The sequence below is a fragment of the Myotis nattereri genome (assembly GCF_964212035.1).
Source record: "Myotis nattereri genome assembly, chromosome: 8".
NCBI lineage: Eukaryota > Metazoa > Chordata > Mammalia > Chiroptera > Vespertilionidae > Myotis > Myotis nattereri.
Genome location: NC_138083.1, coordinates 81,625,373 through 81,652,003, shown reverse-complemented (window position 1 = coordinate 81,652,003; position 26,631 = coordinate 81,625,373). Strand labels below are relative to the sequence as shown.

Sequence of the window (26,631 nt, the reverse complement as noted above, 5' to 3'; positions counted from 1 at the left end):
GATATGGAAGGAGTGACCTGGTAATCCTACTTTTGCTCAAGTCGTCCATGTTTTCTGCAGGGGCATCATCAGGTGACCTGATCCTCTTCTTCGGAGCTCTTGGAAACCATCCATTAATGACAGAAAAGTACTAGTTGATCTCTCCCAAAACCATGGCACCAAGACGACTTTCTCCCAGCACCCACTAAACATCAATATTGTTTCATCTAAGATCAATACATCCTAGGGAATATAAACCTCAGGCCACAATTTTAGATCCCCAAAATAAAAATCTTTATTGTTCCACAACTTCACTCAATTCCAATTGCAAGTCCCATTCTATTGGGGTTGGTGGCTGACATTAACCTTATTACACTCCTTTCTTCAAGATTATACTTAAATTTGGGTCACATACCTAGTCCTGAGCATTGTGAAGGTTTCATTGAATTTTGAGGTTTATCCAATCAACCACAGAACCATCCAAATCTCCTCTGCTCCTCTGTTAGGCCAGATGGCTCATGGCTTAGCCTTTTCTTGTTTAACTTACAGTTACCAAAGTAGACTAAAACATTTAAGATAAAAGAGAATGTAGAATGTTCTTGGATGGTGAGAAAATTAACTTTTAGAGCAATCCATGTCCTTTAAAAAGAGCTCTCTGGGAGCAGCCCAGGGAGTGCTGTGGTGGGTGACAGTGATTTTTCAGAAAACACTCTAAGGCTTCTGATAAGTGACTCCAGAGGATTGTCCCAGCAAACAAAGGGATTTGAGGAACCATCCATGTAAAGGAATCTCAGGGCTTAAGAAGACAGGGTCCTGGGGTTATGTAAAGTTCCAGCTAGAGAGATTTAGAGGGCTATGGGAGGCTCTTTCTCACACTTTACCGTAACACCCTGGTAGAATTTCTGGATATAATGTTCACAAAAGTGTGAGGGCTTCCCCTAAGACTACAGCTTTTAATTCTTTTGTGTGTATATCCTGAAATTAAATTGCTGAATCACATGGTAATTGTAATTTTAATTTTTTAAGGAACCGACATACTGTTTGCCTTAGTGGCTGTAACATGTCCCACTAACAGTAACAAGGGTACCAACTTGTCCACATGCTCCCCAATACTTGTTCTTTTTCTTTCAGTTATTTTTGTTTTTTGTTTGTTTTTTTATGGTAGCCATCCTAATAGGTCTGAGGTAGTATCTCCATGTAGTTTGGATTTGCATTTCCCTCATGATTAGTGATGGGGAGCATCTTCTCATGTGCTTAGTGGTCATTTGCATATCTACTTTGGAGAAATGTCTATTCAAGTCCTTTGCCCATTTTTAAATGGGGTTGTTTTAGGAGTTCTCTATATATTGTTGATATTAACACCTTACAAATATATGATTTGCAAATATTTTCTCCCTTTATTTGATATACAAAATTTTTAAATTTTCATTAAGTCCAATGTATCTATTTTTCTTGGTTGTATTTATTTTAAATTACCCTTTAAAATTTTTTGTGTTATCTTTTAAAATTAGATTCTCCAGAGGTCACTAATTTTATTAAGAGTTTTTTTCTCCTCATGTACCAGATATTATTTTTTAAATTACGTTTAGCTAATCTTTCATTAATTTTTATTCCATATCTTTTTTTTTACTTCCTTTACTTTTTCAGGTTAGTGTGTTAAAAGTGTATTAAGTTAGCTGCTTGATTCATTATTCTCATTCCTTATTGCTTAATTTAAAAAATATATAATGGAGTGAATTTACCCATTGATTCTGTTTTCACTACAAACCACATATTTTGATAAATATTGCTCTTGTTTTAGGTACTTTCTAACAAGTTTATAATTACAGTTTTGATTTTCTCTCAAACTCAAGGGATTTTTATGAAAATTGCCTGATTGCCTGGTTAATAAGTAGACTCTTGTTTAATATGTGTTAATGCAACCCCATTAATTATATTCAAATCTCTTAGTTAATTTACTTCATACACTAAAGAGTGACACAGATGTCTAAACTATCCTGTTATTCTGCATTTTTTTATGTTTCATATTGTTTGAAAATATAGTTTGATATTAATTGGAATATAAATCGCTTCTTCCGATGACATTGTTTACCAATTAAAAATGAACCATTGTCTTATTTTGTACAATTTTTCTCTTTATTTTGCTTTATCTGAAATTAATATTTTTGTGGGGTTTTTTAACATATATTTTATTGATTTTTTACAGAGAGGAAGGGAGAGAGATAGAGAGTTAGAAACATCGATGAGAGAGAAACATTGATCAGCTGCCTCCTGCACACCTCCTACTGGGGATGTGCCCGCAATCAATGTACATGCCCTTGACCGGATTCGAACCTGGGACCTTTCAGTCCACAAGCCGACGCTCTATCCACTGAGCCAAACCGGTTATGGCTTTTGTGGGTTTTTTTATGCTTGACAGTTCTCATTTATTTTTGAGAACTGCTTTGCTTATTAAGAGCACTTACTTGGAATTTTACAACAGATTTTTTATAAAAGAGGTGTTATGATCATTTACATTCACCGTCTGTCTTGTTTGGCCCTTCCTTAGGGGAACTGAAAAGACCTTGCAATGATTCTTTGAGTGACACCACCTCTTTCTGAGAAGCCACAGTACCTACTCCACCCTCATCTCCATCCTGAGGCTTCCTACATCAGCTGAGCAAAGGTATGAGGACCAGGAATAGGAATAGGAAGGAATAGGTAATGGGACTGATTTGGATCAGGTGTCTTATGGCAATGAGCAAATAATTACATTATGATTCATCGGTACCAAGAATTCTAAGCACATTAGAACTAAGACTCAGCTAATTCTCCTAATAGCCCTATGAAAGGAGTGGTATTATTATGCCCATTTTATAGATGAATTAACAAGAGACTGGAGATACCTTGTCCACAGCCATGTACCTAGCTGTCCACAGAGCCAGGATTGGAAATCCAGACAGTGAGGTGCTGAGCACAGTTTTTCTACAGATCTGTTACGCTGCCTCTTACTTTTAAGCTCTTAATTTTAACTAATCTCTCTATAGTTCCTATGATTTTTTTCTCCAAAATACTACTTGAGTAGTGTATTTTCTGAGTTCTTATGTGCCTGAGAATTATTATTTTGTTCATTTATGAAGTACAGATTTATTTGTTTAGATTAACATAGAGTATAGTCTTTAAACAAAAAAAAAAGACTATCTCATAACCTTGCTGTGCTGTATTTGTTATTCAGTGATACAGAGGTCTGATAGCTGGAGGATTATAATATTTTTAAAATCTTTATTCATATTCACAAGGTGGAAAAAACATTATTCACAGAATACATTTGGGGGAGAACACTGTGTTGTTTTTAGTTTATTTTTTTCTTTTCAAAAGAGAACATTGATAAACTGCCAGGTCTGAGAAGCAAGACTCCAAGAACAAAGAAAGCTAGTTAGACTGCTGTGCATGAGGCAAGGTAGGGAGAGAGGCAAGATGGGAAGTCAGGGCAAGGAGAAAGGGAAGTAAGATCCAGAAAAAAAGGCCTGAGAGCTTAGGTCATGCCCTGCAATGGTTCTCAGCACCTTCCCAAGTCTCTAAACTCATGCCCAAGTTGGTGTTATGATGTGACATCTGGCTCTGTAGAAACTGATGGAGGGACTGAGTCTAGCAAGCAAATTGGTAGAGGTGGAGCAGACAGTGCCTAGGAAGGCAGGGGGAGTAAGCAACAAGGCTAAAGAGAAAGCAAGCTTCCTGGGAATTTTCAGAAAATCACTTGGGAAGGCTTCAAACCATCTCAGGCAAGGGAATTGGAGATTAAAGACAATTTTCTCAGATCTTTCCGGGGCAGGGAGGCCCCAGATGACATCTGTAGCAACTTTCTATTTTTCAAAGTTCTGTGGATATAATAAACCTATGGCAGTATTCTAATTATGGATTTTACTAGCATGTCATTAATCCCTTCTAGTTACATGATCAGACAGTTTCTCCAGCACGAAAATATTTTTTAAAATAATCACAGTAATTAGGAGTACAGGTACTGGACTCAAAGAGCCAGGTATGCATCAAAGCTCTCTCATGAGTGAGTTACAGAACTTTGTGCAAATCACATCACGTGTCTGTGCCCAGGTTTCCTCATTTGCAAACAGAGATAAACACGGCACCTACCTGCTTTCTGTAGCAGTAATCATGTGCTGGTGATGTGAAGAAGCTTTAGCACACACACAAGCACACACACACACACACACAAGCACGGAGAAAGGATCTGGTAAAAGTTAGCTGCTATGATGGTTGCACGTTTAACTATCAATTCTGTTCCAATTATTCTAGCTCCTTCCTCAGGAGTGACTATAATTCTGATGTTCTTTATTTATCCAGAGGAATTTATATTTCTCTTTTTTCATAATTTGCTTTGGCTTAATATAATGGTAAAACCTCTCAGGTTTGTCCTCTAAATCACTGGTTTAATATTCCATTATGTCTTCCTTGTTCTTCAGTGCCAATAATGAACACTTTAATTCTGCTACTATTTTTGGTTTGCTTGCAGTTAGTTGTTCCTTATTTTGCCCATCTCCTTCATCTCATCCACAGATGTTTTCATCTCATTACTTTCCCTCCCAATATGACTTTCAATTACTCTTTTATGGAGACGGGTTCCTATAGCTTCCTACTAAGAATGCAAAACTATTTTCAAATGTTCCTCTGCTTTTCATATTAATGATAGTTTCATAGCAGTTCACTTTTATTATATTTTTGATATGAAATGGTGCCATTATTTTAAGTGTTTTGTTTTTTATGGATCTCCATAACAGAGGAATCGTTTCTTATTCCTGGAAGAGAAGTGGAGCCCGATCCTCCATTGCCCACAGGCAGGCTGCGCTGTTTGCCTGGGCTCCTCTCTGCCCTCGTGGGTGTGGGTGAAATCTCTGTCGTAGGCTTGCAGCTGATCATCACGTTGCAGCTCTCAGTGTCTGGAAGACTTATTCTAATACAGTGCTTCCTCCTATCCTTCAGGTTTTGCTTTGATCGTATGAAGAGATGAAAGACGTGAAACACCAGAGGTATCTTGATAGCATGGTCTTTCTCTGCCTCTGTCTACATCTTTACTTCTGATCTTCCCCTTTCACACTCATTTATTCATTCATGTAGACAAACATTTAATAACTATAAATTGCATGTCTATCTACTTCAAGCACTAGGGATACAACGAAGCATACTTGATATCCTCTCTGAAGAAGCACACACAAATAATACCAATGAAATGTAATTGTGAATCTGTGAAGAGGAAGAGTAATGGGGTGACCATATATTTCAGAGCAGAAACAATTCCAATCTGGGTAGTGATCAAGGAAGACTTCTCTATGAAATTGACATCTATGCTAATACTTAGAGGGTGAATTGGAGCTGTTCAAAGGAATGAGAAGGAGAACATCCCAGACAGGGGGCCATAATATATGTAAACACACCCATGTGGAACTGAAAGCCTGTGGCTGGAGCACAAAATGCAAGGGGGAGTTCGGAGTGCAATGCTGTGGCAAAGGAGCCAGGGGACAGCTCAGATAAGGAGCGCAGGTCTTATTAAGGGTATTGATCTTTATGCTAAAAGCAATGGAATGCCACTGACCAGATTTTAAACAGTGTAGTGATGTGCTAGAAATTCTCTTTAGAAGATCACCCTGATTACAGACTGAAAATAAATTAGGTAACCAATTATGGTCACAGTAACATCAGGGAGGCTCTATTTTAGTGGCCTGGTTGAGAGAGGATGATAGCTTTTGCTGGGTAGATTGTTTAAGGATGGAAGTGAGTAGATTGGAGAGAAATGTGTAAAGCAAAAATATGGATAGAAATTGGTGGACAAATGGGGTAGAAGGAGAAAGAAGGATCAAGGATGGCCCTTAGGTCCTGGTTTGTACAACATGGCTGGATGGTAGAATTTTTTTTATTGATAAAAGTATTAGAAATAGGTTTAGAAAGAATACAAGCGGTATTCAAAAAGTGTGATTCCTTGCAGAAGGATACTGTCACCATGCTATGGTCCAATCATAAGTCAACACCCTGAATATTCTGCAGTGTTGTAATCCATCACAATGAACACTTGCAACTTGACTTACTGAACCGAAGTCTTATACCTTCCTGCCTGTCACCTTAGAAAACAGCTTATTCAAGAACTTAGGTCTGTAGTTACAAAACAGTCATGGGGATGTAAAGTTCAGCATAGGGAATATAGTCAATAACCTATATTATAAAAGGCCAGTGGCTGTAATGCTATAACGCTAGAATGACCAATCGACTGGTCACCAGGAGGTGCATGGAGCACCTCTCGGTCCCTACCCCCAGCCCAAGAGCCGCTCACACGGCGGGGAGGGGCTCGCAGCTCACAGGGTGCCATGGGACTCGTGGCTCATGCAGTGCAGCGGGGCTCACGGCTCTCGTGGCTCACATGGTGCAGAGGGGCTTGCACAGGGCTTGTGGCAGCGAGCTACTCGCACACAGTGGGCCTAGGGTCCCACCGGTGCCTCGGGTCTGGGTCTTGCGCAATTTCACATTCTGGGTCTCTAGTACTATAATAATTATGTATAGTGTCAGGTGGATATTTGAATTATGAGGGGAGTGACTTTGTAAATTATATAACTGTCTCACCACTATGCTGGTCACCTGAAATTAGTATAAAATAATACTGAATGTCAATGTTCATTGAAAAATAAATTTATAAATAAACTAGAGGCCCGGTGCACATGGGGTCCCTTAGTCTGGCCTGTGCCCTCTCAAAATCCGGGACCTCTCAGGGGATGTCAGACCGCCAGTTTCGGCCCAGTCTCCACAGGCCAGGCCAAGGGACCCCATATAAGATCTTTGGTTAATCTCTTCCTGCCCTCCCCTCTTGCCCCTTCCCTCTGAGATTCATCAGTCTGTTCCATGTTTCCATGACTGTGCATTAAGCGTCTGCCTCCTGGTGGTCATTGTGCATCATAGCTACTGGTCGAATAGTCGAATGGTTGCTTAGGCTTTTATATATATAGATAAACAGGGGGGAAACCCAACTTCTGGTCCTGTTTTCCATGGAGTCACAGAAGTCAAACAGTGTAGAGTGAAAAGGCAATCACCCCTTCCCCACATGTTTAGTTATCACACAAAGACCTCCGTATTCCACAGGCAACCCAATTTATCAGTCTTTTATGAATATTTCAGAGTTGCTGTTTTATATTATTGCCCCCAAACCTCACTTATTGAATCATCAAATGGAGTATATTATGACACTGCTTTCCACCTTTCTTTCTTTTTTTAACTTATCTTGCAGATCTTTCCATATCAATATTCAGAGTGCTCCCTTCTTTTTAAAAGCTGCATATTATGTCATTGTATGGACATATGATGATTTATTTTAAAGGCCCTTATTGATAGACTAGTAATTTGTTCCCAGTCTTTTACTACAAACAAGGCTGCAATTAATAACCTCAGAGGTATATCATTTTGCACCCGTGTAGTGTATCTGTGGGATAAATTCCCAGAGGCGGTATTACTGGGTCAAAGCATATTTGCATTTGTAATTTTGACAGATAATCGCCAAATGGCCCTCCATAGGGGTTGTACTAATATAAATTCCCACCAGCAATGTACAAAAGGGCCTGTTTTCCCACAACCTTGCCAACAGGGTATGTTTTTTATCTTTTGGATTTTTGCCAATCTGATAAGTAAAAAATGGGATCACAGTATGATTTTCATTTCCATTTCTCTTATAATGTATGAGTTATGCTTCTGTTCATGTACGAACATATCAAATGAATTTTCATTTCTGTTCACTGTCTGTTCATATGCATAAACCACCCATCTATTGGGTGGTTCTTTTTCTCAGTTATTTTAAACATATATACATAACTCCTCTCCTGTAGTTTCTAACACACTATTCTGGGATTTAATTCTTATGCTTTTGGTTAGGGCAGTTTTTGCCTTAATTTCCTATGAATTAGCACATTTAGTGTGTATATATGGGGAAGGGGTACATGAAACCATTATTAGGAGTGGGAAGAAGCAGAGAGGAATGGCAATTTATGATTGACATTCAAACTCTGACTTTATAAGGTGATTCTGGCAGACTTTCTCCACTTATAGCAGAGTTTTACTTCTTCCCAGTTTTTTTTTTTAAAAAGTGTGCAAATTAGAGAACATGGGTAACCTTTCTCAAATGGTCCTCCTAGAACAATTACTCTCAAGACAATGGTTAGGAAAATGGTGAAGAAAAGCATAGGATTGAGTGAAATTGTCCAGGAATCATTATCCTTGCAACCACCTGCCCATCACTTGGAAATTCATTGGCAAAGAAAAACGGCTAGGACTCTGTCATCAGTAGGGGGAAGGTACAGTGAGTGTCATTCTTAACAGAGATGTCGACATGGTGGGAGAGATCTACTTCAACATGCTCACAACCAACACCTGCTCCCCCCACACCCCCCAAAAAAACAAACAAACCTCATTCCCTAGTTATACATATATGATCTACCCTGTGCTTTAAAAATAGAAATGGTGGGCCCAGCTCAGGGGCCGCTCAAGGTGGGAAGGAAGCATAATCAAATGTAGGAATTGACTGAGTAATACACACTGGAATGTGTAAATGGCTTATTCCATAATACTCTTTAAAGTGAAACTCAGTGATTTGAAATATGATCACCAACTATTAATGTTAAACTAATAGTTTCTAAATTATTCTTGGGCTCAGTTTCCTCTTCTGTAAAATGGGAGCATGAGTTGGGGCATCTGAGGACGCTTTGTTAGCTTCATCAGACTGTGATTCCTGAAGGACCATAGAACCGAGCGGCTATCCAACAGGACCATACATTTAGTTTGCAATTATTTAAAGAAAATTTACACTTAAATGGTGCTCATCACTAATAGAAAATAATTGACAATTATTTGTAGTCCTCCATCCACACTTAAAGTTACAGGTCAGGTTCTGAATCTCCCCAAATGCCACCACCCAAAGGCATTAATCTCTTTTCCAGCCCTCCAGCTCCCGAACAGCTGAGCTCACAGCATACCAATCAGTTTTACATATCGGATATTTTCCAGAGTCCTACACATATCTTCCTACTCTCATCCATGAAGTTTTGCCTTGGTTTCTCTTTTCTTCTTTTAAACACTTAAATAGTAAACATTTATTAAGTTAGCAAAGTATTCCAGCCTTAACATATTTTGTTGACTATTCCTCTATTATATGTTCACAGCAGTTTTACAATGACTAGAAAATTAGACAATCTCTGCTCTTGACTCTTCAACTCTCATCTGCATGTCAACAATCTTGGCCTTTGATCTTTGAGCAGGTACTTTTACTAGCCATCCTATATAATGCTTCAATACTGTTATTATTGTCATTGCCTCTAGGCTTGAATGACCAGATATGAGTTTTTCTTTAAGACTTCCTAATCTTGATTATAGAAACTTAGAGATGGAAGAAACATGAAAAATATCATCCAGCTCCAGCTTCCATCCATTTTAAAATTCCTTATGCACCATGCCTGCCAAAGAGCTATCTAATTGTTTAACACTTTTGCTGGCAGGGAACTTATTACCTGACAGTCATCTAATCACATTAGCATCTTAACAATGGCAGTGTGTGGCTTCCATTTTGCTCTTTTAGAAGCATTGTGACATTGATCCATTGCTCTCATGCCTTTACTCATCCTAAATTAGGAGAGAACATTTGGCAGTTTGATAGTACCCATTTAGTGTTATTTAATAGCAAAATTTCCAAATACCAGCTGTAATCGTTACTAGATGTTTGGTGTTGATACTATTGTAATGACTACATTTTAGGAAGTCATTTCCATTAGGGGTGAGGCAATCTATTGGGTGAGTCAGGATTGGAAGACAGGAAAATTAGAATTTTGTCAGTTTTGACTTTAGGAAAAGTCACTTCTTTTTCTAGTTCTCAGTTTTATACTACGTAAAATAAGAGAACAGGAATAGACAACTTCTAAGCACCATTCCTCCCAAACTATAACATTTTGTTGTTAATCCTCGATGATGGATATTTTTTCCATTGATTTTTTTTTTTTTAGAGAGAGTAGAAGGGAGGAGAGGGGGGAGAGAAAGGGAGAGGGGAGAGAGAGATACATATGTGAGAAAGACACATTGATTAGTTGACTCCTATGCACACTCTGACCATGGCCGGGATTGAGCCTGCAACCCAGGTACATGCTCTTGACTAGGACCCAAACTATAACTTTTAATGAGACCATGACAGTGTTCTTTCCTTGCAAAAGAAGGCAAAAAATATGGTAATTAAGTAAATGGGTAGATGAATGCATGAATTCCTGTGACCAGCTGAATATGTGCACAAGGCAAATAATAATGCAACAGATATAACTCAGGATTATCATAAAAGCTTCAATTGCCACCAATATCCATGAACATTTAAATAAAACAGGACTTCCACATCCTTGGTAATGTCTGAGATGACATTTCCACTTAGACTCTTCATTATTTCCCTGCATTAATGACACTGGTTCCTAATAAACATCAACCCACCTGAAATGGGAACACTGAATTAGCATTATGAATTACTAGGCACTTCTCTATAAATTCTTTGGATAATGGCTCAATATATTGGTTGGCTTAGGGAAGGAAGCAGGCCACACTCGGGAGGTCACCTGAGCCAAATCTTCAGAGCCAGCTTAGCATGAGGGTCCTCGAGGGGAATGCAAGGCAAAGGTTAGGGAGGAAGTGAAGTAGCTAAGGGAATAATTCTTCCAGTGAAGTCAAGATTTATTTACATGCTCAACTCAAGCCAATCACTGCTTACGACATTGATACACATGGAAGATTATTTTCTGGCACAAATCTGTGTGTGGAGAATTTAGTTGTCTGTGGAAAATAACAACTACCAGAACTCTGATGGAAAACTGCCTCTCTAAACTTTTTAGGACGTCAATAGCAATTTGCCCCACTGAGGGCTATTAAAAGAAGTTGTGCCCTAGAGAAATCTGAACTCCCAAGGAAGGTTCCCAAAGTTCTTTGAGGTAATTTATGGGACTCACAATAGAACTTAGCAAAGAATTTCATTACTTAGCTTTCACCACCGTGTCCCAATAGATTGCTGATCTGGGTCTATTGTTGGTTTATAACCACTAGTTTAGTTTAGAAATAAGAAAATTAACTAGCATGGTGAAGTGGAAAGAACATTGGCCTGAAAATTAAGAGATCAGGGTTCTGGTCTCAGATCTGTGGATTTCGGCTATGCTTTCTTCTTCATCTGTAAATGAGGGGAGAGATGACTGTTAAGATTTCTTCCAGCTTTAATTGCCCATGACCTTTTATTTATAAAAAATAAAGATCATATCTACCTAACATATCTTCAACTCAGAGGTCATTGTTCCCATCAGTTTTAAGTTTCCATGTAATTAGAGTGAATTCCTGCTGGCCTACCTTTCTTTTCTGCATACAGTCTCTATTCTGGTCTACCTGCTTTATTCACCATCCCTTTGCAAATGGTGGCCTCCTTTTAAAATTATATACTTTCTCTTTCCTCTAAAGATCCCATTCTCTCCAAAGTTTTCACATCCAGCAGGCCATATAATGAAATAGGCTTTTAAAAATGCACAGTATCCACTTAAATTTGAATTTCAGTTATGTTTTGGTATAAGTATATTCCATACAATGTTTGGAATATGCTTATGCTGAAAATTATTCATTATTCATCTGAAATTCAAATTTAAGCGGACATTTTTATTTGCTAAATTTAGTAACTCTTCCTTTGGTCAGAGTTCCCTCTTCCATTCCCAACATCCTAAAAACCTTCTTTTGAACCATTCTCTGCGCACATACATTATTATTATCATTATTATTATTATTATTATTAATCCTCACCCAAGGAGTGAGGATATTTTTTCCATAGTGATAGACATACATTGATTGTTTGCCTCTCACACACAGCCTTACCTGGGGCAGGGATCAGAACTGTAATCCAGGTAATACCCTTGACTTGAAATCAAACCCACAACCCTCTGGTGCTTAGGCTGATGGTCTAACCACTGAACACACTGACCAGGGCTGTGCACTTACATTATTATCTAACATTTTAAGTGTTTGTGTGCTATTTCCTTAACTACAGTGTAAGTCCTGTGAGAGACACAACTGGATACTAAACATTTTGCATCTCCTTCTACCCCAGTGGTGCTTTTTATCATTTCATAATTGGCTGGTTCCTCTGAGACTCCTTCACAATCCATGTACTTGCTTCTAATTATTAAATCACAGTTTGCCTCTTCCTCAAATTAAGATAACATAATCATACCATATTAGCCCACAACCACAAAAAAAAACAATAAGGTGGGACTCAATAAAAATTAACATTGGGGTCCACAACAGTTAATCAGTGTTACCATTGATAATAAAATATATAAATTGATCTAATCATTTTTAGTGAATTAAAAAATACAACAAGGTTATGTGCAAAGCTGAATTCTTAACTTGCCAATTTATGTCCTACTTATTCTCACGTACAGGCTCCATTTTGCAGGGCACTAACCCTCCTAATGTCTTTGAGCAGTCTAACAAGGTAGTGAGTTCCCTTTGTGTCCATATGAAAACATTCACTATTGTGCATCCCTGCCCCTAGAAACCCAAGCACATCAACCCACTCCTCTCCTCAAGATAAAGTCCTTTAACTTCATTCCTGTGCTGAGTCTACACTCCCTTTCAAGTTATTACTCTTCCACGGATTACTCATCATGTTTCTCAAAGACACCTTGAACCTTTTCTTGCTCTCGTTCCAGTCTCTGATGCTCACCATCTCTGACTTTCTAAATCCTGCCCATTCGTAGCATCCCCGGTCTGTGAAATTGTAGAGCAAAGCGGCCCTAGAAATCTGGTGTGACACTATCACTTTAAATATGAAGGAACAATGGACTTCAGATCTATTCAACAATACTGCAGTAGAGTGACAGAGCCATGACTCAAAAATGTGCCCAACGTCTGTCATTGCTGCCCCTTTGAAGTTTCTTCTTCAATAACCACCTTTACTTCCCCCAGAGAAAGCCTTTCCTCACCATCCCAGCCAGAAATGTTTCCTCTCGCTCCTTTAACTGTGGGCGGCACTATATTTTTAGCTCTCTTGAGGTACTTAGTCCTTTTCAGGTTGTGTTTTTGCTGTTGGCAAGGTTCCAAGTTAAAATTATTCTCTGTGCTGAGAGCAGACATTAGGTGTACTTCTGGAGTACTACTTTCCTAATGGCCTGGGGGTTCCTTTGGGAAGAAAAAATGGATAGATGGTGTCGCCCAATTGCTGGACTCAATGACTGAGGCTTTTGTAAGCAAGGAATTATGGCTGCCCTTCACTCCATGTTCAGCATGGAGAAGAATCTGTACAAAGGGAGCAGGGACACCTGGGTTATTCCAGAGACACAAGCTAGTGTGGTAGGGAAGAAATGGTCATGATTAGAACCTCATCAAGTCTCATTGTATTCAACCTACCCAAAGGGGGTATTATTATGCTAGGGACCTGTAAACACCTAAGGAACCTACAGCCTTATCAAACTGCTCTGAAGGTGACAGCAGTGGGAGCAATCTTAGAAGAGGGATGAGTCATTGAAGGCAGGGAGCAGGCTGGGTGAGAAGCAGGTGTGTCACTGTTGGCTATCACATCACTGATGGAGTCAGATGTGTAAGGTGACGTGACATGCAAGGTCTCAATGTCAGAATAAATTGGGTCATCAAACATTTCCAACAAAAATTCCATACAATACTAGGTTATACTTGGTCAAATTAAAAATATTTCTCATACTTCGCATCGGATGTTACCATAACAATCTATCTTGTGGCAAATAATTGACTTTAAGTCACATGGCTTTTAATCAGTGCCATTTTGTTTTACAACTCTTTTGTTTTCTTTTCCTCAGAATGTATATAAAAACAACCACATATGGTTCATTTCTTAGTGACTCCAACTCTCAAACCTTCCGCGGCAGTGTATTTAGTCAACAGACAGATATTTACGGGCTGCTCCTTGTACCTGGCACTGAGCTGTGGCCCATACAGGGCAGTCAATAAAACACCATGACCTCTGTCCTCAGGAAACTGGGTCCCATGATCCAAGGCCATAATTCCATTTGACACAGGAATTAAAATAGCTAATGTTTTAATAAATCCAAAGCAGCAGTTTTAAGCTGAAAACCTACTTTTTCATGTTTAGGGCTGTTCTATCATCAGCTGCCACAGCCTGCTCAAGGCTCTGACTGCTTGATAAAATGGGAGCTCTTTTCCCTCCAAACAATACCCTGATTGGGATGCTTTGTCAACAGAGGATTTCTCATAATCAGCCACATTCTAAGCACTTTGATCACAATATAGTAAATTTGCAAAAGGAAGTTCATTTTACAGAGATGTAAGGGCTTATGTGTTTAAGCTCCATGCTTCAAATACAAGTACATCTCAAAAATATTATTCTAGGGTATCATTCCCTGAGTGGTTCTCATATGCCTGGTTCTGTTCTAACCGTTCTGTTTGTGTTTAAATTTAATCTACACAGAACTATAAAAAGCAAGCACTACTCTTACTATTTCCATCTTACAGGTAATGAAACTGAGGCACCAAGAGATTAACAACTTGCTCATAGACACAAAGTTAGGATGTGGTTCAGCCCAAATTCAAATCCAAATGTCTGCCTCCAGAGCCCACATGCTATTGGCTATAAAACTGGTATAGTCTGCCTTCACCATAAATATAAATTCAATATTATCGATCACATTAGTTATTTTACTCTGGAGAAATAAAGGCAATAAATTAAAAACTTAAAAGTGAAACAATCCATCTTTTTGCCAATTATGAGTTACCTTGAAAGAAAGTTGTACAAAGTGAAAAAGATAAAGCTTGATAAGGATGGCACTTGTCAAAAACCATGTGGTTATAAAAGGGAACTCTTTAGCATTAATTTGAAGTTGCAGATCCAGGGCAATATCAAGATGGGTAAACTCTTCCCCAAGCTGTTTAACCAACTGACTGTTTACTGAGCTGGTCATGCCTAGTGGAGGTGGACCTGCAACTATGTCCCAGCCAGGCTCACACTTAACTATTCACATGGCAAAGCAGCACAACAGCATGCGAGTGGGGGCCTATGTAGAAAATATAAGCTCAAGTCAGGTCATAACGTATAACAGCAGAACCGAACTGGGAAACAACAAATGCTTATGTCTCAATTTGTTTCCCATGAAGAGAGCTCAAGTAACATCCTATTTGCTACAAAACCGGACTCTAACTGGGCACCCCAAAAATGAGCACCAGCCAATGTCATCAGAGGGCTAGCAGAGTTACTGGCAGGCAGGAAGGCGGAAAGTGGGTTGCCCGAGGCTCTTGAGCGAAAGGTGAAAGTTGGGGACAGATGACCTAGGGTCCCCAAATTTCACTGGGAAATTCTCAAGCCAGAAATCACACCTAGATTGTTCATTCATAGACTGGTATACTGGTGTTCTACAAAATAAGGATTAGAGATGTATGAATTAATATGCCTCACCACTTCTATAAAATAGTGATAGGGGAGAGAACACACAGAAGTCAGTGTGCAGTCCCGATGCTTGACACAGTGTGGGTATAAGGAATGTTTGTCAGCTCTGTTTTTTCTGTGCCTTCCTGTTTGCAGTTTCTAGGAGGAAAGCATTAGCTCCCACATGCTTGGTTCACCTTCATGTGGTTGGAGTCACCTCATAGGTTGTGGGAGGTGTGCTCAGTGTGATATGGGGGTAACAGACACACAGAACTTGACATTGACCCAACTGCACATAAGAACTAACAAGGATGATGATGTCACTCAATAGTATATGGCATGTAGCAGAAAAGAAAACATCAATATGTTTGAAGTCATTACATCCCACCCTGTCAACATAAAGTATATCAAGTGGCTGACTGAAGCAATACCTCTTTTTGTGGAGCAGAAAGAAGTGGAAATAGGATGATCTCTGTGCAACTGTCACAATGCAGGGCCAGCTGTGGCGAGCTGAGTTTTCCCTCATTGACCATAACATCCCCCTGGAAACCCTAATAGGCAACCTCGCATTCCTGACACTAGCCTAATTCACACATCAAAAGGGTCATGAGGCCAGACCAGAGAGAGACAGAACCCCCTGGAGTGACACAGGCTGCTGCTGCCTTCTTTGGGTCTCCAGCCAAATCAGCTTATGGACAAGACCAAGGCCTGAGACCTCAAAGGATAATAGTAAGCAACCACATCTCATGAAGGGTAAACAGGGGTAGCATTTATTGACCACGTGTTGAGAATGAATCTCCATACTGTCAATGCCTATGTGCATTAACTCATTTATTCTTCCCAGTTGTCATGGAATGTTGGCATTGCCCCCATGGCAATTGTGGTACAAATAGGGCTTGGGAAATTTATGTGAACTGCCCAACCCACGAGCCTGGTGAGTGGTGAGATTGGAATTTGAACTCCGCATGTGCTTACCAGAGCGGATCTGCATCTATACTGGGCCCAGCCAATTAAACTCAAGAACAGAACCTGGGTCGGGGCCATCAAGATCCTGATGACCATGTGCTTATGTTTGCGTTACAGCTGATCACATTTTGAAACACAGTTTACAAGATGAAAGAAAGCAAATATAAAATACCTGATTGTGTATACTGTGCAATCATAAATCCTATCACCTTCATATTCAGGAAAATCTGCTCCGGGAACACGAGTATTATAATGGGTGTGATGTTCTTTAGAATGTGTACCAACTCATTGGGAGGAATCAACCCAAGCCAGAGCCGTCATGCCAAATCTGCTTTTAGATTATTTTGCAGTGTTTCCAACTTCTTTGGCAAGCCCATTAGAGACCTTCCAAAACATGCATTCTCTGCTGCTTGAAGAAACAGGTGGAGTTAGTCTGACAATTAATTTACCTTGACTCCCAACATAAAGTTTAGACACTTTCTAGACATGTGTATCATCAAATGCTCTGTATTCCAATAGAACTTTTTCCAGCTGACCTACATCGCGACCTTAAAAAGTACCTGCTCAACATGCTTTATGGCTTCAGGACTCAGGACTGTGTTCTTGAAACAGTTCATGATGCAGATGTGCTCATGGAAAGCTACTGTGTAAAATGATTTCTGCAAAATAGAATCACTTGGCCCAGAGAAACTCTACTATTTAAAAGAGTCCCATTGTGAATAGTTTTATGAAGTAAATATTCTCTAATGCATCCACTTTACAAATCTGAATTTTAAAACAACATGTAACTGCTGAAAATGTAGTTCATGTGAACCTGCAGGTAGTTATAGGTTGGGAAAGTCTGTGATGTGAATAAAGGGCAACAGCAGAGGGGGCAGAAGTCACTTCCAACAGATGCTTGAGCAAAGCTAGCCCCTGAATTTGGCCACTGGTGATGTACTTTCCATTTCCTGCCCAGGAAGCCACTCCTACCAGGACTGGAGGACAGAACAGCTGGGCCCAAGTCCTCATCCTGCTTCTGTCCATGACCTCTTTGCCTGACCCTGTCTCACCTTCCACTGTCTTCTGACCTCCTGTGCCCCATGCCCAGCCCTAGTTGCATATTTTGCTATTAATGGGGGTCCCTTGACCCTACCTTTGCCTCTTCCTATATCTTACCCTTTCCCCCAATTTTCTTCCTCCTGATCTGCCACCATAAGGATCCTCAGCACAGAGATTAGTGATTCTCAGTCCTGGCTGTATATGAGAATAACACTTCCGCCCACCTTCAAAATTCTTATTCAGTTAGCCTGATGAGGGGCCTAAAGGTGCTGGGATTTTTTTTATTTTGTTTTTTGTTTGTTTGCTTTTTTTTAAAGCCAAATAGGTGATTATAACATGCAACAAAATGGAGAAACCCTTATCTACTCCATGGCCTGAACTTGACCTCTGGTTACTTACTGGCTCTTGCTGTGGGCTGAATTGTATCTCCTTAAAATCATATGCTGAAGTTTTAACTCCCAATACCTCAGAATGTGGCCTTATCCTATATAATAAAAGGGTAATATGCAAATTGTCCCCACGGGTAGGAGTTTGACCCACCAGGAGTTAGATATGCACTGACCACCAGGGGGCGGTGCGGAACATGGTGGGTGTCAGTGATGCTGCGTAGGCGGAAGTGGAGGCACTGCTGGCCCTGATGGGCCTGACGAGAGTGGAACTGCGGAGGGATGGTGGAGCAGGTGGGCAGCACCAGGCCAAGATGGGTGCAAGTGGGGGCCCCAATTGCTCTGCAGGTGCCTCCACAGACTTCAACAAGCGGTGGCAGTGGGAAGTGGCACTGGTGAGTGGGCGACAACAGGCCAAGGTGGGTGGGAGCGGGGGCCCCAATTACCCCATCGGTCACCCCACAGATCAGCCCTGATCACAGGCCAGGCCTAGGGACTCTACCCATGCATGAATTTTGTGCATTGGACCTCTAGTTTAGAGATAAGGTCTTTACAGAGATAATCAAGTTAAAATGAGGTCATTAGGATAGACTCTAACCCAATATGATGGGGTCCTTATAGACGGGAGAAATAGGAAATAAATATATTTATAGGGAGAACAATGTGTAAACATGAAGATGGCCATCTATGAATCAAGGAGAGAGACCTGGAAAGGTCCTCCCTACCATCTTCAGAGGGAGAGAGCATGGCCTGTCAACACCTTGATTTCAGACTCCCAGTCTCCACAACTGTGAGACAATACATTTCTGTTGTTACAGCCACCTGTTTTGTGGTACTTTGTTATGTCAGCCCCAGGAAACTAGTATAGCCCTCAAGACCTCACAGCAGATGCCCTGATCCTGGAGCATACCTAGAGTCACTAACTTGTCCCAGGTTTCCCAGCTTTAGTACTGAATGTCTGCATAATGGTCCAGTATGTAGGCTCCAGAACCAGACATCCTGGATTGAAAGTTCAGCTCTGCTCATGCTTGGCTACATTGTATTGAGCCTCAGCATTTTCAGCTGCAAAAAGACCTACCACATAGTAATGTTGTGTGGATAACATGAGCTAATACATGTAAAATACCTAGAACATTTCCTGGCAAGGTGAGCACTTAAGCAAATATTAATTAAGTCAATATTGTCATATAAAGATATTTACTTTCACAACAATGAAATAGTAAAGGGATCTCAATTCAAAAGCTGAAATATTCAAGTCTTTTTCCTATCATTCACTCATTCCAATCCTGAATTTTCCTCATTAACTAACTACAAAATAGCTTTGACATTTCTCAGCATTTCTGCTCTGGTATAGTAAACATTCATCACAAGAGTTGGGCTACTACATAAAGCAAATCAAGAATACATTATTTTAACTATTCTGTGTATTTATTTTCCATCTCTTTGCAAAACCATGGAGGAGGCCACACCTAGGCAACAGGTAAAAGTCAGGACCTGGTTCAATGGTGAATCTTCTAACCAATCATAACTAAATGGGTTAATTCAAGAAGGAAGACAAATTTGCAAATGGAATGTGTCAGTTCTCTAAAGATAGCTAGAGGTGGAGAAAGACTTAAAGGACCGACACTATAGTTGGCTCTTGAATGAAACAAAGGCATGGCCAGATAGCTATGGAGGGTGGAGGTTAGTTCAGACAGAGGGGACAGCATCAGTAAAGGCAAAATCATGTGGAACTGCCTGGCTTGTTAGAAAACTAGAAGTTGGCATCTCCAGAGTCTGAGGAGCATGTGGAGGTCCAATAAGAGAAGAAATCAACCTCTACTGATTTTTACCGCCTTTCGCACAATCAATCTGTGGATCTTGCTTTCCAAGCCAGATGTTCAATTCACTGAGGAAAATGCAGTAATACTTACTTCTTTGCATCGCCCTAGTAAAATTTTGTTACAATTTATTAATTAATAAAAGTAACTAATTACATTGAGAATACTTTGCAGGATGAATATATTTATACATACTTTTACATGCATTTATTAATGCTTAAGTTTATTTTATTTGGAATCTATGTGTCACCCGGTAGAATTTATTGTGATAAACTCCATGGCATCTCTGCTTTCACCCTGGGGCTGCCTCAGAGTCAGAATCTGCCACACCACATTCCAGCAACAACTCCAAACTGATTTGTGTGAGCTCTAGCTCCATCACAATGTAGAATATAAAACCAACACTAAGGGAAAACAGGTCTTATGTGAATAAAGGTCATACCCATGCTCTCATCTAGGTCCAGTCTTATCTGCCTCCCTCATTTTAGTTGCCCTTTTATTGCTTGATTTTGGATTTCATTTTCTTTCCTGGTGACTCTAACGACCACCTTTGCTTAATCTCTTCTGGACCCATTTGCTTTCCTCCTGGTTCCCTGATCTGAACTCTGGCTTTCCTAGATGTGTAGCCTCTGCCAAATCCTTCCTATGCAAAAGGTAAGAGGGATTCTCACACCTGGATGTTCATGAAAATCACATGTAAATTACATGTGAAATCAGTTACATAGCCTCAGTTCTGGAAATTTTGATTCAGCAGAAACAGGAGGGGCATTAGGTACTTGTATTTAAAACAAAACAAAAAAAAACAGCAAAGGAGAACAGAAGAAAATGCACAGGTCATTCGCATGTACAGCCAAGGATGAGAAGCACTTATTGGACATTATACCACCGTTTCTTTAGGCCTGCCCTTTTCTATTGCTGCATAAGTCCCAAATTGCATTTACCCATCACAGTGTAGCACAGCGGTTCTCAACCTGGGGGTCGCCTAAGACCATCGGAAAACACATATATAATTACATATTGTTTTTGTGATTAATCACTACGTTTTAATTATGTTCAATTTGTAACAATGAAAATACATCCTGCATATCAGATATTTACATGACGATTCATAGCAGTAGCAAAATTACAGTTATGAAGTAGCAACGAAAATAATTTTATGGTTGGGGGTCACCACAACATGAGGAACTGTATTAAAGGGTTCCCGGCATTAGGAAGGTTGAGAACCACTGGTGTAGCAGAAACAGAGAGACCACATGTGTCCAGGTGCAGTTAATAGGGCCACTACAATGACCCTAATTTCTGCAAGATTTAGTGCAGAGGCAACACCTGGAGGGAAAGAAGACACAGACATCTCATACTTCGATCTAGCCCTACTGTTCATACCCCTGATAATCATTAAGTAGTTTGGAGTAGGGGCCTTAACATAAACCTACTTAATAACTGCAAATCTGTTTGGAAATCAAGCTATAATTTTTAGTCTTGTGAGCTGTTGTGAAGGCTATTCCACAGAAACACTCTTGGAATTCGGGCGCTTTCAGTGAAATCTTGAGATGCAAACCGTAGACTTTAAAGAAAGGAAAAACTAGAGGGTGGTGCTGGTTATCATGGTGCCTGCAGTGGGGAACATGGTATAACCACGGGAGGCACAGGGACCTCCTGCCCCAGCCCATGTCTCAGGAAGCACAGCTAATCTCTTCTGCTACCACTTCCCTTCGGTGTGGGCCTTTCATCTCTGAAGTGCGCTGACATTGTTCATTATCCCAGACACCAACAAGATTCAATTAGTTTCTACAGGGATGTCCATTTTACAAAGCTGCATGCGAATGAAAGACCTTGGTATAAGTGGTGTACTTATCAAACCAAGACTTTAGCATGTTATTCATTAGTGAATAAATTAACATCAGGCCTCCTTATCTACTGGGCCATCAAGGGACAGGCCTGCTCCTTGACAGGATTCTTTTATGAGCAGTCATTTGTGTGAGAGAGAAAAATCTTGGTGGAAGCCCTAATGAAAGTGGCAGCAAAGGAGAGCATTTTCTGTGGAGCAGACACAGTGAGCACCGGGAAGGGGAGCTGTAAAACCTAAATGTCATGTGCTGTCTTGACACCTCTGAGGCCCACGGGGCTGCAAAGGCCTCATTGTGAGATCCTCTGCTCTCTCCAGGTATGTTCCCCGTCCAAGTTCTAGCAGCTGGGCCGGCGACACCACTTTCAGTCCTCTGCCTGCCTGATGGTTTCACCGCCCAGACAGCCTGCAGAATTGTTCAGAGAAGCCCATCACGTTCTCCTGTGAGAACTAGGTGCCACCTCACCTTCTTGTTACTATGACTCTGGCTTCTGACAGCCTCTGCTTATTCACTCTTATGCAATTTCCATGTGGCCCAACATGGTGTGCAGTGTACTCTTCACCCCCCTCCCCTCACCGCCCCAGATTGTATTTATTATTAATAAACTGATGTCAATTTCAACGGTCTAGTTTCCACAGGTCAGGTGTTCAACCATCTTGTACTATTTAAGGTAGAGGGCCCCTCCCTCGCCAAATCATCGATCAGGAAGTGATCGGAACCGGTGCTCAGGCCTCGCCATCTGTAGCAGAACTTCGGCCTCAGTGATCAGAGAATGGCCAGTCAAGGCCCTGGCTTTTAATCCCAGCATTTCCAGTTGGACATGTAACTTAACCCCTCTCAGCCTCAGTGTACCTATCTGGCAGGTAACTACAGTAACATTGGTCTCCACCTGCTTCATAGGTTTGTGTAACATCTCGTAATGATGCTTTAGGACATTTTATGCACTTCACTTAGTCTAGGATGAATGGAGTTACTGGAGATAACGAAACAGTTCCTTCTGAGTGGCTTGGAGCATTACTCCTCATACCTTCTACATCTTCCCCTGAGTTGCTACCTGGGGGAGAGGGTCAGGAGGAAGAGAGAGAGAAGGGAAGGAAGGAAGAGAAAGGGAGAGAGGACAGTGGAATTATTTGAATGCAGCAGAAGTGACATGGTAGTGACTTTTCTTTGGTATATTTTAAGACAAATGTAGCTAATGGTACCAGCACATTTCTGAATATAGAGCCCTGTTTTGGCACAAGGTCTGAGAAAGTTATAATGAAGGTGTGTCTGGGGAGAGAATAAAGCACCTAGAGCTAAGGGCATGGGAAGGAGGGGAATATTACAGGACAGTGATTAGGAGGGGTTTACCTTATCAAGGTATGAGTAAAACCAGGCTTTGGGTAGAGAGAAGATCATTCTCAAAGTAGAGGAGAACAAGAAAGCATAAATAACTTGCCAAAGAGCAGGCAAGTCAGGAGGTCTGCAGGGTAAGTCCATGTGAAAGGGAGCTTGGAGGTAAGTGGAAGAAGGGCTGAGCCTGGAATATTTTATTTCCTGGTTGTAAGAAAGATTAATTTTATATTGGAGATAATGGAGAAACATTAAAGGATTTAAATGGTGAGTCTGTTGTGGTGTGTGTACATTATAATCAGATCTGTGCTTGAAAAATCTCACTGTGGCAGGAAGTACAATGAGATTGCACTGGCAAATTGAAAGCGAGGAGGTACTATTAAGACTATTAAGAGACTTCAGGTAAGAAATGAGAGGGATCAAGCCATAGGTGTGGCAGTGATGAAGGGATGATGTGGGTTTGGTTTATGTACTCTCTATGCAAGAGTAGCATTCAGTCTACAGAGTGTGTAGCGCTGATGGTTTCCTGCATCAACACTTCCCCTGTGTTGTGTTGACCACTGTGTAACTGTGTTTGAATTGTGTAACTGATGTAACTGATGACCTTAGGTAAGTCCCTTTCTTTCTCTAGGACTCCTTTACTGCATCTGCAAATGGGAGGGTTGGACTAGATGTCTGTTCCAGCTTTAACATTCTCTAATACTATGATTCTGGTCCAATTTGAATGGCATCCAAGGAAATTTGGTTAGTGAAATTCCCAAAAGGCCTCATTATAAAGCGGTACCATAGATTAGAGCCCAGAACAGCTACGAAAAGACTTTAGGAGACTATTATTAAGGATAATAATAGCATTTTGTTTTTATACAACACTTTCACACCTATAATCACTCATAATCTGCATGAATCTTCATACATTATTGTATATAATAATGATTATCTTCATTTTAAAGATGAGGAATCTAGTCCTTGACAACTCAAAGAACATTTTTAAGGTTCCAAACAAGTCATGGTGTAGTCTGGACTAGCATCCTAGTCTCTGAATTTATCCTGCAGAGTTCTTCCCATGATCTTGAACCTGCAAGGTAACCTGAGTCTTCCAGGTGCATACTAATTAGGACCTCACCCAGTCCACTCCAATGAGCCCTGAGAATAATAGTCATGAGGACTAACTTCACCTTGGTTTGTTAGATTGCTAGGAATGAGTTTGAGTATTTATGACCCATCTATATGAGATAAATACTAGGAAGAGGTTCCAAGTAGGTTCATTTTGAGAATAAAGGAGCCCTCAGTGTGGTTACATGCAAACAGAATCTGAAATTTTCTCATTTTCTATATGAATTACAAGTAAAAAAGAAAAAAAAAAGCAACTTTAAAGCATTTTTTCCAAGCAGCTCAGAGAGCTTGACTGTTTATTTTTAACCTGGTGTTCTGGCCTGGGAAATGAGATACTGTAGGAGAGAAAATTTTAAGATCAAGGATTTTTTCTTTGCCCTTTCCTCCTCCATTATTTGTGTAGAGAGGACCCACCAGGGGTCTGTGATTAAAAATGAGAAGAAATTCCTCACAGAATTCTTATCTCTTAAGAGATGGGCAAGATCATGGTACATTGTTTTCCTGTCCTGCTGACTCTCTGAACCCAGCCAAATCTACGGCTTACACTACTTCCTCCATTCCCTAACATGTGTTCTATGTTGGCTGGTTGGAGGTTGAACAACTTTTATGAAATAAAGGACGGAACAAAGGGAATGATGGAAGGAGGGAGAGCAGTGTTTATGTATTCACAATAGTCAGTGAGTACCTGCCAGGTGCCAGGAACTGCATAGCTACTTTATATACGTTATCGTTTTCATCCTTATAATGACCCTCTGAAATAAGTTGCATTAAGTAAAGTAACTTATTTAAGATTACATGCATAATGCTAGAATTAGAACCCAGGAATGTGTGACTCCAAACCTGTCTCCTTAAGATGCTACTTTTCAGTCCTATTGGTCAGTTTGCTGTTAGCCTTAAAGGTTTATCCAAGAGGACAACCACAATTGTGTACAGTGTGACTAAAATCCAGGAGTCAAAAAGGGTGTCTAGACAAGAAGTGGGATTTAAATAAAAATCTGACCATAGATTTTTCCATGTTCTTTACATAACCTTATCTACATATCTCCTATTTGTTACTTCTGTTGAGAAAACCAAGGCCAATAAAAGTTATGAGCAACACAATTAGTTCATTTCAGAGTTAGGAAATAAAACCAGATTTCCTGACCCATATTTGGGGGTTGATTCTACTCCACCATGCTCTCATCTCATATAAGTCTTTACTGACCCATGGTAAAGAGACAACGGGGCAAATATACACTTCTTCAACATGTTCATGATTCTAGTGATACTGATGTTCTTGGATCCTTAAGTTTTCTATAAACACTATCCCTAAAATTGTCCATAGTAAATTTCATGATTCCACCAACAAAGCTGCAGAAGTACACTCACTGGCATTTTTACCAGTTTTCTTCTTGTTCCAGAACTGTTCAAGTATTATAAGATTAAGAAATGTGTTTTTAGAGAGATCTGTTCCAGAAATTTTCAAAAGGAAATGACAAGAAACGGTTTCCACACTCTAAAATTTAAAAAATACTCATCTAACCCACTTTAAAAGGAAGTGAGGAGGTGGCAGGAGACGATGTAACAGAGACTTCATGAAAAAGCTCAATCCCTTGTAATTAATGGGAACCTCTAAAATCAGAAGCCAAGGCCATTAATCATTCAGCCGACTCTCCATGAGGTTGGCATCAGCCACTCATCCACACACCTTTAATGACTCAATTCACAAAAGGCAAACTTGGAACTGCAGGGGTGGTTTTTAGAGCATTTTAAAACCACTGCCAGTGGAATGTGAATGCTGCCATTAAATCAATGAGTTTGTTCCTAAGATTGGGCTAGGAGGTGCTGTGATTGCTTTCAGGATTAGAAGAGATTTTTCTCTCAATATATGGTAGGAATTCTTAACAATTAGACTCTAGAAGGGAAAGAGGTGTCTTGTCAGATGGTGAGCTTGAGATGCAGAGGAGTGATGAAGGTGCAGGAGGAAGAGTACATCCATTGGATAGGAGATTGCATTACGTTTCCTTCCAATTCAAAACTATTTCTGTTCTTTCCTAAGTTGTTTCTTGGAGTGATATTATTAACTGAGAAAACATATAATGGAGCAAATTCCTCTAGGCCACTCCCAGATGGGTTGTAAGAGCACAGGGAGTCTCCAAGAGAAAACTGGCAGGAATCATGTTCGTTTAAAACTAGATACTTCCCCAAGCCCATACTCAGCTTACCCAAGAATTTTGTGCAGGGATCACCACCAATTTTCTTGGGAAAAGAAAAATGTCTTCTACATATTTCATCCTAATTCTCCCAAGTATTCATTAAACCTTAGCTAAAGTTCATATAACTGGAATATGTAATTACATAGATCTTACTACATGGACGGAACACTTTAATTTTATTAGAAAAGGGAATAAAACATTCTAATAATTTTTTAAAATATTTTTTATTAATTTCAGAGAAGAAGGGAGAGGGAGAGAGAGAGATAGAAACATCAATGATGAGAAAGAATCATTGATTAGCTGCCTCATGCATGCCCCTTTACTGGGGATCTAGCCCACAACCCAGGCCTGTGCCCTTGACTGGAATCAAACCCAGGACCCTTCAGGCCAATGCTCTATCCACTGGGCCAAATCAGCTAGGGCTAGATGATTTTTTAAAAAATGTATGTTTTCTGGAAGGCAGTACAGACTCTGTCTCCTCACTTTCCAACAGATATTTACAGAGACTGTCAATATGGA

The 26,631-nt window shown here is 40.2% G+C and overlaps 1 long non-coding RNA gene across 1 annotated transcript in view; it reads left to right on the top strand.

The window, feature by feature from the left end:
- LOC308522903 overlaps window positions 1–26,631 on the top strand; it is a 55,627-nt gene that overhangs the window by 28,216 nt on the left and 780 nt on the right. Inside the window, exons 3-4 of the long non-coding RNA XR_013996274.1 lie at window positions 2,528–2,644; window positions 4,954–5,000. This is a non-coding gene — a long non-coding RNA (uncharacterized lncRNA). The remainder of the gene's footprint in view (window positions 1–2,527; window positions 2,645–4,953; window positions 5,001–26,631) is intronic.